Raw genomic sequence first — 12,554 nt, 5'->3', positions numbered from 1 at the left:
CTCTGCCTTCCCATGAAGTAACATACTGCATACACTAACCCTGCTGAAGAGTCCACTGTCCCTCAAGCCTCCCTTGAACGGAGAAAGAAAAGCACAGCTTCCATGTCTTCTGCCATTACATGAGATTAGTTTACCTTTCCAGCAGCTTAAACAAAATAACAGCTCGATGGACCTCCTAGGACTGACCAAATCAGAAAATGGAACTCTAACCAGTATTATAGCCAGGCGTAATAGTTTTCTGATATTTGGTCTAAATTTTATTGCTATCAGTTGAGTATCTTTTTTAAAGCAATTTTATTTTCCTCCAAATTATGCACATATGTTTTGTGTAATAGATCTCCTTGTGGTAGAAGAATAAGGGGACACTGAAAGTGACATTGGTTATTTAGTTCTTGTTATTACAATCAATGGTTTCTTTATGATCATTTTGTTAAACTAGGCATTTATTATGTTTTCCTTTTCCTTTCTTTCTTTTTTTTTCCCCCAGTAAAGTCAAAGCTGTTGGCCTCTTGTCTCCCTGTTCAGAATTTTCCTCCCATTTGATGAGATAGTTGATAACAGAGTCTTTTCATCAAGGTGCTTTTAAGGTAATTTTTATGTTTTTGTTTAACATGGCTCAAAGAGTAACTCCCCCCTCAAATCAAGATGCAGATGCTGATTAAAACACATGGGTGTCTGCTTCCCTGCATGTTGGCCCAGTGCCTGGAAGGATCACGCACCAGCAGGTGGATGGGATTGAGGCTGATCCACCTGCCATGAGCACGGACTGTAATGAAACCTAGGCTGTACTCCAGTAAAAATCAGGATCTCCATGCCTTTGACTAAATCACTTCAGATCAAGCTTCTATTATGATAGAGCTAACTATTGGTTTTCAAAAGTAAAATCAGAAAGGGCTTCAGTGCAGCATGCTTTTTCCCACATTGTGGGAGATTCTTGGGGGCTGATAGCAGAAACAATACTGCGGTAGAGTGACTACAAAAGGTGGTAACAATCCTTTCCCTTTCCCTGTTGGCCACTGTTGTCCTAACTCAAGCTTGGCTAGGTAACTTATTGGGAGCCACAGCTCATTATCCCATATGGTATATGTAGAAGCTTGCAAAGAACTTATGGATCTCCACTTGTACACTTCTGCTATTGTCTCCACTGTGAGAGAATAAATAGGCTGGGTCTATTGATGACTAAGAAACATGTACCTGACATTGGAGACTAAGAAACATATACCCAGTCACTCTTAATCACCCATGTTGTGGATAACTAATCATGTGACTTGTTGATACATCCAGTCTGACCAAAGAAACTACCCTTTCAAAATGAAAGTAAATAACCCATCTAAAGACCAGAGCGTGCACACACACACACACACACACACACCTCATCATTTTAAGCCATTGAGACTTGAGGTGGCATCACTGATCATCTCCATATGATTAACAATTCATACCGTCATTGTTGAACAAACATTGGCTGAGTACCAAGTAGGCTCTGGGGTGATGCAAAGCTGAGCAAGGCATAATAGTCACTGCCTTCAAAGTGCATAGATACTAGTCACAGACATGAATTTGTCAATATGTAATAACAGTATAAAACAGTGTTAAATATAAGCAAAAACACCATGCTATGCAAACACCACTCAGTTCCAATTTTAAAAAGAATGCTTTAAATATGAATACTTATTGACTCACAAGTATCTACTTGTATCTATCTACACACGAACACCTTCATACCTATGAATGTTGCATTCACAGAATAACACGTGGCATCAGAATACTCAGTCATACTCTCATAAAAAGTGAGTGTTTACTCATTTGATACCTAAGTTCTGTTTTTACCCATCTGACCATTTGAGATTGACATGTGGATTTCTTGACATCTGTGGCCCCAAATATGAGGTGATTTGTCTTTCAATGGAAGGAAACAAAATACTGTTTGACTTACAAAAGTCTACAAAGTGAAGAGAGAGAGTACAGAGGTATCCAGCCAGAGTAAAGAGGGAAAAAAATAATTAAAAGGAGCGCCAGAGCAACTTCACTATGGTGCTTAAGTGTGGTCCATGGTCCCACAGCACCAACTGTGTTTTTCCTGGAAACTCATTAGAAATGCTGACCACAAGCCCCAACCTAGGCATACTGAATCAAGTTGATTTTTTTACTCCTAGGAAGTCAGATAATTCACCCACACTAAAATCTGAGGTGAATGTTTAAGAGGCCCTGGGCTATTCTATTTGCTTCTGGGGCCTTTATCTGAGACCCAAAATAAATAAGCAAATACGCCTTGTTTCTTGTGAGATGTATGTAAGTACATAAGCAATATTATTACAATAAACAAACAAACAAATGAATGAATGAAAGCATTTGAATATCTCTATAGCACCAAAGAGACTATTTCAAACACTGCTTTTCAATTTGGAGGATGAAAACTACGAGAGGACTGCACAATCATTTAGAGAAATTTAAAAATGTCAACAGCAGTTAGAAAGTGTGGTGGACTTTTACAAAATGGATGGAACTAGAAAATATCATCCCGAGTGAGGTAACTCAGACCCAAAAGGATGGGCATGGTAAATACTCACTAATAAGTGGATATTACCACACACCCCAAAAAGAACTCAGAAAGGTTAACAAGTTGAAGGGCCCAAATGGAGACACCTCAATCCCACTTGGGAGAAGAGAGCAATCACAAAGAGGGAGGGAGGGACCTGGGTAGGAAAGGGGACAGGAAGGGGAGGGAAGAGGGGAACATAATTAGGTATTGGGTGGGGGGGGGGGAAAGGTCTGAAGCCCTGAGGGTCAGCAGAAAGAATGGAAATAGGCAACCTTGGGAGGTAGGAGGTAGGGGTACCCTCCAGAATGCACCAGAGACCTGGGAGGTAAGAGACTCTCAGGACTCAAAGAGAAGGACCTTAGATAAAATGCTCTACAGTGGGGAGAGGGAACTTGTAGAGCCCACCTCCAACAGAAAGACAAGGCATCAAGTGAGGGATGGAGTTGCTATCCCACAGTCAGAACTCTGACCCATAATTTTTCTTGTCTGAAAAAACTGCAGGGGTGGAAATGGAGATGAGCCTGAGGAAAAGAAGGTCCAGCGACAGGCCCAAAGTGGGATCCAGCTCAAGGGGAGGCCCCAATGCCTGACACTATTATTGAGGCTATAGAGTGCTCACAAAAAAAGGACCTATCATGACTGCCCTCTGAAAGACACAACAAGCAGCTGAAAGAGTTAGAAACAGATATTTGCACCCAGCCTATAGACAGAAGCCACTGACCCCTGTGGTTGAATTAGGGAAAAGATGGAAGAAGCTGAGGAGGAGGTCAACCCTGTAGGAGGACCAGCACTCTCAATTAATCTGGACCCCGAGATTTCTCAGACACTGGACCACTAACCAGGCAGCATACACCAGCTGATATGAGACCTCAAACATAGCAGAGGACAGCCAGGTCTGGGTTCAGTCAGAGAAGATACAGCTAACCCTCAAGAGAATGGAGGCCCCAGGGAGTGGAGAGATCTGGTGGAGGAGTGTGGACATCCTCGTGGAGACAGGGGGTACGGAGAAGGTATGGGATGGGGAACAGTCAGAGGGTGAGCCAGGAGGGGGATAAAATCAGGAGTGTAAAAACAAAAAAACCAAACCAAAACCAAAACCGCACAAAAACAAACCCAAAATCTCAGTGATCAAGCCTTTCCCAAAACCAGTTTAAGTCAAAACGTTTGATGCTGTGGAGGGGCAGAGGATGGCAGATGTGATGGTTAACTTTCATTGCCATAGAAATGTCTATGAGGCTGTTGGCAGAAAAGTTCAACCAATCATGGAAGACCTACTATGAACATGGGCATTCCTGTCCTGTGAGGAGGTTCCAGACTAAATTAAAACAGTGAACAGGGCACCAGCATTCTTCACAGCTCTGCTACCATCCCATCCCATCATGATGGGGCAGGACTCTCAAACTGAAGCCAAAGAAATCCTTCTTTCTTTAAGTTGCTTTTGCCGGATACATTTATATAGTAACGGGGAAAGTAACTAACACAGGGGGTAAGCCCAAATATCCGGTTTTTAAAATACATTTTGATCTTTGAATGCATGAGCACTTTAGATAATCACTGATTTCAAACATTGAATAGAAAAGAAAAGGAAAGAGACAATGGCAGAGTCTCACCGTCCGTCCTTCAGACTCCTATTTTGAGACTCCAGTGCTATACACACATGTTATGTATATAGATGGTATGCTATACAGAATGTTTCTAACTGCTGAGAGAAATGTAAATCTATTCAATATTGAGATGTTGTAAATCTGTACCAAAGTATACATTAACAAAGTATACATTAAACAAATCTTCAAAGATGGAGAAATAGTCACAAGTTAAAGTCTTTGCTTTTTTTGGGGGGGCGGGGGGGATAGGTAAAAACTACACAAGTTCAAACCCAAGGAAGACAAGAATAATTGAAGGCAATAAATTTATAACATATTTTGAATAGACAGATAACTAAAGAATTTGTCATAGATTTTACTAAAACTGAATTTATTTAGTTTGTTCTACAGAGGAAAATGAATATCCCAAACTTCTAGCCATGAGGGGTAGTCATGCTCAACCTATTAAATTTACAACATCCTGGGTATAGAATTGTCCCATCTAGATTACTACAGGAGACAACCTTGAAATGTTTGGGTACCAGCGACATTTAATGGATTGTATTGTGAAAAGAACACTTCCTCATGCTATACTTTATCATTTTTGTTGGTTTTTGTAGTATCTCATGCAGCCTAGGCTAGCATCCAACTTGCTATGTAGCTGATATTAGCCTTGAACTCTTTATCCTCCTTTCTTGAATTTTCATGTGTTGCAATTACAAGTTAGTGCCAAAGTACTGGTGCTGTTACATCATATTTCAACCTTAGGGACCCTTGAAAACCTGCCAATGGCAAAAAGACTTCTTTCTGTGAAAGTATACATACTCAACTAAACAGAGTTTTTCCAGAAAATAAAGAATCCCCCAGTGCTGATGTCTGGATCGAGTCCCCCAAAGACTGTGGCTGTGCTACATGTTATTCAGATATCCATTAATTTGTGCCAGCTTGATGTGCACAGGCTTCATCTCAGAGAATTAATAAAGCAGGGAACAAATTTAGTAAATGAAGACTTGCAGTAATCAAAGGAAAGCCCCAGAGGCTCGGTGCTCAGGTCCTGCTTGCAAGTGGTGCGGTATATGCCACCTTGCCTGTATTAGACAGCACTTTTGGGTTTTTCTCTCTGTATTATTTATCTATATTTGAAACTTTTCTCTGAAAATTTATGGCAAAGCACAACTAACATAAAGGCTGGCATGTTAAATTGTTTTTTAGTGTACACATGTGCAATCTCAATAGCACGCTCTTCTTTAAAATTAAAACTGTACTCATTAAAGGAAGAACTCTGTATTTTCCATTCCCTACAATTCCTGGCTACTACTATTCTGATTCTGTCTCCATGGATCTCTCTCTCTCTCTCTCTCTCTCTCTCTCTCTCTCTCTCTCTCTGTGTGTGTGTGTGTGTGTGTGTGTGTGTGTGTGTGTTACTACAAATTAGACATTAAGCCTAGGGTCCTGCACATTCTAAGCAGCTACTCTACAACTGAGCTATATCCCTATTTTACTTTTTACATTTTACTTTAGATGGGGGGGGGGGTCTCACTAAGTTATCTAGGCTGGTCTTGAATTCTATCACAGGAAGGCCTTGAGCTTCGTTGGGTCACAGGCCTGCCATAACACTCAATTTAGGATAGCTAAAAGATGGAAGGAATATAAGTACCCAGCTACATATGACTAAATGAAATGAAAATTAGTAGCTATGTACATGGAACCTTAAGGAAATACATTCTGACCCATGACAATCATAGATTAACTTTCAGGACTCTATGCTAAATGAAGTAGGACACAGTATGTACATGTGTGCATGCAACACACACACACACACACACACGCACCTTCACATTCATAGACAGAATTTTATCATATGTAGTCTGGATAGCCAGCTCCATGGTCAGGAGAGTGAGAGAGCTGGTCCTGTCCCTTATTAGCTGCAGCACTTAGGAGAGTAGGCCCTGTGCTGTGCCTCAACTGGGTAGCACAGTGGAGCTGGCTTTGGTGGTGTGGGTGTGGGTATGAGTGTGGGTATGCTGGCTGCAAGGGCACGAGAGCAGGAGGACTGACCCTGTCCCTTCCAGCTTGTTGCGTTGGGTAGGCTACCCAGAAATTTGTTGGAGAGCTGACCTTGGTGGTACAGATGCAGGACAGTTGGCAGGCTGACCAGCCCAGCTACCACCCAGGACCAGATCCAGGATTCTGAGTTGATCCACCGTAAATTCTATATCATCCACAAACTGTTGGAGTGTGTGAAATACTGCTTGTATTCTGTTGGTAATTTGGTCTCCCCAAACTGGTTGGCTCAGAGAGGAGAGCACATAGATGCTAACTAAGTGATCCTGCCCCCAGTTAATTCTCATTGGTAAATAAAGATGCCAACAGCCAATAGCTGGGCAGAAGAGACAGATGGGGTTTAGGTTTTGTGAGCTTCAGGTTGGAGAAGAGGAGGAGAAGAAGAACATACAAGAGGAGCAAAGAGAAGCCAACATAGGTTAGCTGAACCATAAAAACATGGCCCTACAGGGGAAAAATTCCTGAACAGAACAGCAATGGCTTGTGCTGTAAGATCAAGAATCAACAAATGGGACCTCATAAAATTGCAAAGCTTCTGTAAGGCAAAGAACACTGTCAATAAGACAAAACAGCAACCAACAGATTGGGAAAAGATCTTTACCAATCCAAAATCCAATAGGGGGCTAATATCCAATATATATAAAGAACTCAAAAAGTTGGACTCCGGACAATCAAATAATACTATTAAAAATGGGGTACACATAATCAGCCTCCAAACGCAGACACTATTGCATACACCAGCAAGATTTTGCTGAAGGGACCCTGATATAGCTGTCTCTTGTGAGGCTATGCCAGTGCCTGGCAAACACAGAAGTGGATGCTCACAGTCAGCTATTGGATGGATCACAGGGCCCCCAATGGAGGAGCTAGAGAAAGTACCCAAGGAACTAAAGGGATCTGCAACCCTATAGGTGGAACAACAATATGAACTAACCAGTACCCGAGAGCTCGTGTCTCTAGCTGCATATGTAGCAGAAGATGGCCTAGTTGGCCATCACTGGGAAGAGAGGCCCCTTGGTCTTGCAAACTTTATATACCTCAGTAGAGGAGAATGCCAGGGTCAAGAAGTGGGAGTAGGTGGGTAGGGGAGCAGGGCGGGGGAGGGTATGGGGGAATTTCGGGATAGCATTTAAAATGTAAATGAAGAAAATATCTAATAAAAATTGGAAAGAAAAAATGGGGTACAGAGCTAGACAAAGAATTCTCGCTGAGGATCACTGAATGGCTGAGAAGCACCTAAAGAAATGTTCAACATTCTTAGACATCAGGGAAATGTAAATCAAAATAGCCCTGAGATTCCACCTCACACCAATCAGAGTGGCTAAGATAAAAAACTCAGGTGACAGCAGATGCTAGTGAGGATGTGGAGAAAGAGGGACACTCCTCCATTGTTGGTGGGACTGCAAGCTGGTAAAACCACTCTGGAAATCAGTTTGGCAGTTCCTCAGAAAACTGGACATAGGTTTACCAGAAGATTCAGCAATACCACTCCTGGGCATATACCCAGAAGATGCTCCAACTTGTAATAAGGACACATGTTCCACTATGTTCATAGCATTCTCATTTATAATAACCAGAAGCTGGAAAGAACCAAGATATCCCTCAACAGTGGAATGGATACAGAAAATGTGGTACATTTACACAATGCAGCACTACTCAGCTATTAAAAACAATGAATTCATGAAATTCTTAGACAAATGGATGGATCTGGAGGATATCATCCTAAGTGAGGTAACCCATTCATAAAAGAACACACATAATATACACTCACTGATAAGTGGATATTAGCCCAGAAGCTCAGAATACCCAAGATACAATTTGCAAAACACATGAAACTCAAGAAGAAGGAAGACCAAAGTGTGGACACTTCGATCCCTCTTAGAAGGGGGAACAAAATACCCATGGAAGGAGTTACAGAGACAAAGTTTGGAGAAGAGACTGAAGGCATGACCATCCAGAAACTGCCCCACTTGGGGATCCATTCCACAAACAACCACCAAACCCAGACACTATTGCAGATGCCAACAAGAGCTTGCTTGACAGAAGACTGATATAGCTGTCTCCTGAGAGGCTCTGCCAGTACCTGACTAATACAGAAGTGGATACTCACAGACATCCATTAGATGGATCACAGGGTCCCCAATGAAGGAGCTAGAGAAAGTACCCAAGGAGCTGAAGGGGTTTGTAGCCCCCTAGGAGGAACAACAATATGAGCTACCCAGTACCCCCAGAGCTCCCTGGGACTAAACCACCAATCAAAGAAAACACATGGAGAGACTCATGCAAATGTAGCTGAGGATGGCCAAGTTGGACATCAATAGGAGGAGAGGCCTTTGGTCCTGTGAAGGTTCTATGCCCCAGTATAGGGAAATGCCTGGGCCAGAAATGGGAGAGGGTAGGTTGGGGAGAAGGGGGAGGGGAGAGAGGGTAGGGAATTTTCAGAAGGGAAACTAGGAAAGGGGATAACATTTGAAATGTAAATAAAGAAAATATCTAATTAAAAAAACAAAAACAAACAAACAAACAAACATGGTCCTATGGACTAGCCAATTGGAATTAAGAGCAGCCCTGGTGAAACATAAAAAATAGTAAGTAATAATTCAGGGTTATTGATACAAAATAGATTCTAACAACATGGAAGCTACCCACAGCTACCCAGCTATTATGTTGCTTAAGCTTATTGTAAATATAAAGGCTGTGAGTGTGTCTTTCATCTGAGAACTCAAAACCAAAGATGGGGTAGAAACCCCAGGCTGGTGATTTTACTAATTTCTACTACAATATTCCTTCCAAAACCAAGGCAGCTCTGAGAACTGTTGGCCTAAACCACTAGTATATGCCTACCAGGGGCTGAGTACGTAGCTCAGTGGTAAAGCAGGCATTTACCATGAATGAGGTAATGTGCATGTATACACATAAAAATAAATAAATATACATAAAAAATAAATACACATAAAAAATAAATAAACAAGTAAACAAATGTTAATGTTTTGAGGCCTGTTTATGGATATATAGCTATTGCTACTGGTCTGATGTCACAATTTTCTCCTCTTACCCACACTGAGTTTTCTGACTAAGCACCTTTCTTTCTGACATGGTGTGTGCTAGAAATTACCTCTGCATGCCCAGAGAGTTAAATAAACATCCATCTGATTAAGTTCAATAAAGACAGAAGTTTAGTTTTCATTGGCTTTGTTCACATTTAATTGCTATCTGCAAAATATATGTGCATTGTAGTTACAGGAGGCCTATGAGGACACTCCAGGCTTTTCCTGGGTTTGATGTGTTGTTTTATTTGTTCTTGTTTTTTCCATCATCTTTTTGTTGTTGTTGTTGTTGTTTCTCAGGGTGAGGAATGCACGGACAATGGTTCAGTGAGGGTTTCAGTCTATCACGATCAAAGAAGCAGTTAGTTGAAATTCCACAGACTCCTCAACCACTTGTCTTCTTTCATTTTGAGTCTACAGTGCCATATGCCAGGTTTTCTTCTTTTCTGTATATTTGTGGACATTTTTTTTTTTGCAGGAAATCATAAGGTTGCCTATCAGATATGTCTAGACAGTCTCTTCGTGAATCTCAATAGTAGACACACCCCTAAAGGCTTTTGCTGTAGGACTATACCTTCAAATGTTTTAGCATAAGATATGAAAGTTAAATGAGAGAATATTCTGATATATGAAATTTAGCTCTACTCCAGTTTTTCAAAAATGCATCTGTTCATGTCTTAAGGCATACATAAATGAATTGATAATTTGATATCAGGGGGAGTTGGCTACACATGTGACACATTATGACGCTACAGAATTTGGAAGGAATAGCATTATGTTCTTTAAGTATTTCTGATAGAATAGTATTACAACTTCTGGTATTTAAGTGTGCAAACTAAATTCAAATTAACTATCACATAATATCTAATGCCTTTAAAATAGCCAGATTAATGGCAAGCTGTGAATTATTTCATATTAATCCATCTTAACTATTCAGAAAATACTTATTAAGTAAGACAACAAAAACAAAAACAAAAACAGGCAACTATAGGATTTTGTGTGTTAAAAAGTCAACAGAAAATAATATCAGTTTGCCAGGTTCATGAAGTCAACTTTCTTATGAGAAAATAGACCCCAAAGAAGAACCATCAAGTGTACTGCTGAAATTTCGAACAAAAACATAGAAAATAAAACCTATTTCATTTTATTTGGATTATGACATTGTAGCATTTTTAAAGGAAAGAAAATGACTTTATAAAGTCACCTGTTAAGATACTCACTGTATGATGTTGTATACTACTTGAGGCTTTGTCCATAATATTCCCCATGTAATTTTCTAACTAGACTCATAACTCTTTTTGTATTCTTGTGCCTGAATATGCATGATTTCTCCTTTCTGCTTGTAGTTAGGACTTCTGTCTTTACAGTATATGGGCACAAAAGGCTATGTTATATTTGCCAGGGGAGCCATAATTTTTAAGACCCCTGTGCTTGTAAAATCTTTACCTTTATTATGGTACTATAAAGTAGATTTTGTATTTTATAGAGAATTACACATAAAAGTAGCACAACGCTGCTTCAGTGCATGGCCTGTGGAGACAGTTTCATGATATTGTGCCTTATTTTTTTTTAAAGCTCCTCATACATTATAAGCTTTTTGACCAGCCTCTGTTGTTGGCTACCTGTCACTTGCCTTATATCACCTTTATTCCTGAGTCTTTAGATCGCCCCTGTAGTGGAATGATTCATTACATCTTCTATCATAGAACTTCATACTACCCCCAACTAGATCATAACTAGTTTAGTTTAGTAATATAGTCTGTGTTACTAAAACATATTAACTTGGCTTTTGTGGGATGTCTTGCTTAAGCCAGAAGAATGTAAGCAGAAATGATAGCGTGAATTCTGAGACAAAGCCTTAAGAAACACAGGCTCTCTTTGTCCTCTGTATGTCTGTTGTCTGCCATGAGTAGAATACAAATATGCTGCATGTGGCTGTGTAGAGGTTTGAATGAGATGTGCCCTGTAAATCTGCACCATTTGGATACTTGGTCTCCAGTCTGGTGGCTGTTTGGGAAGGACTAACAAGTGTAGTCTGTTGGAGGAGGGATTGAGGTTTTAAAAAGCTACTACCATCCCCAGTAAGCTTTATTTGCTTCCTGCTTGCCATGTGAGATGGAAGCTCTCAGCTGTTCTTGCCACCATGCTTCCTTCTGTCTTCATGGACTTTAATCCACTGGAAGTAAAAAACCAAAATAAGCTTTGCCTTCTATAAATTGCCTTGATCATGGTGATTAATCACAGACATAGAAAAGTGACTGAAGCAAGTTGTTCCTCCCAGAATGTATGTGGGAAACAAAAGGAAGACATGCAGAGCAGACCTGAGCTCAATCAAAAGTCTAAAGTCCAGTGGAGCCAATTTTGGCCCAGCCAATCCAACCTATAGGTCCCAAGAGAAGAAAATAAGTAAGTGTTTGTCTTTCATTGAGATATTGGGGTTGATGGTTATACATCATTCTTGGGGCAGTAGCTAATTGATATCATTCACATCATTGGTTTCTATGCACCTGTCTTCCTTTGTGTCTGTGGAGGGTTTTTAACTGGTCATTCAAATGGGTAGAATCGACTGAATGTGCCAAAGACCAAATAAGACATCTATGCTATACATTTCCAAGGGTACAAAAAAATACTACTGTCTTCAGTATTAATATTTCAGCCACCTTTTGAAAATGATTTCCTCATAGATACTAGCTGAATAAATTGCCAATAGTACTGAGGCCCAACTACTGGGGTTAATGTGTTGGAGCCTTTCTATTCCTATGGAAAGGACTCCGACAATAGATTTTCATCCTTTTATGCCATATTGAAAAGTATTGAACTACTTCAATCATTCCATAATCTACTGAAGATTCTTTATGTTAATATTCTACATATTCACACCTTATGCACATGTGTTTATATCACTGGCAGACAGATTTGAGGACAGCTTCTAATTTTCTTGTGTCTTGACAATACATGGCCATATAATAATACTCTCTTCTTAAGTCATGCTTTTCCAACCAAGAACATGTAATGGTGAGCAGAATTTCATGTCCATGATTATATTCTATGTCTTTTGTCATTTCTGGTCTCTCTCTCTCTCTCTCTCTCCCCCCCCCCATCTTTCTTTGTCTTTCTGTGCCCTGTTTTAATGCAACAAGCTTCTTTGTGGTAAGGTTCAAATGGCAAGATCTGTGAGCAGCCTCTAGTTCACAGTCAGTTAGAGATTGAGGCTCCTGAGTGTAAAACTGTCAAGTGACTCACTTTTGCCACCTTCAAACACAGATAGATAGCAACCCCAGTTAACAACTTAATTACAAACCTGCAGAGACACCTGGA

The sequence above is a fragment of the Mus musculus genome, chromosome 17 (genome assembly GCF_000001635.26).
Source record: "Mus musculus strain C57BL/6J chromosome 17, GRCm38.p6 C57BL/6J".
Classification (NCBI taxonomy): Eukaryota; Metazoa; Chordata; class Mammalia; order Rodentia; family Muridae; genus Mus; species Mus musculus.
The sequence above is the reverse complement of the archived record's forward strand: the minus strand, read 5'-3'. Positions refer to the sequence as shown.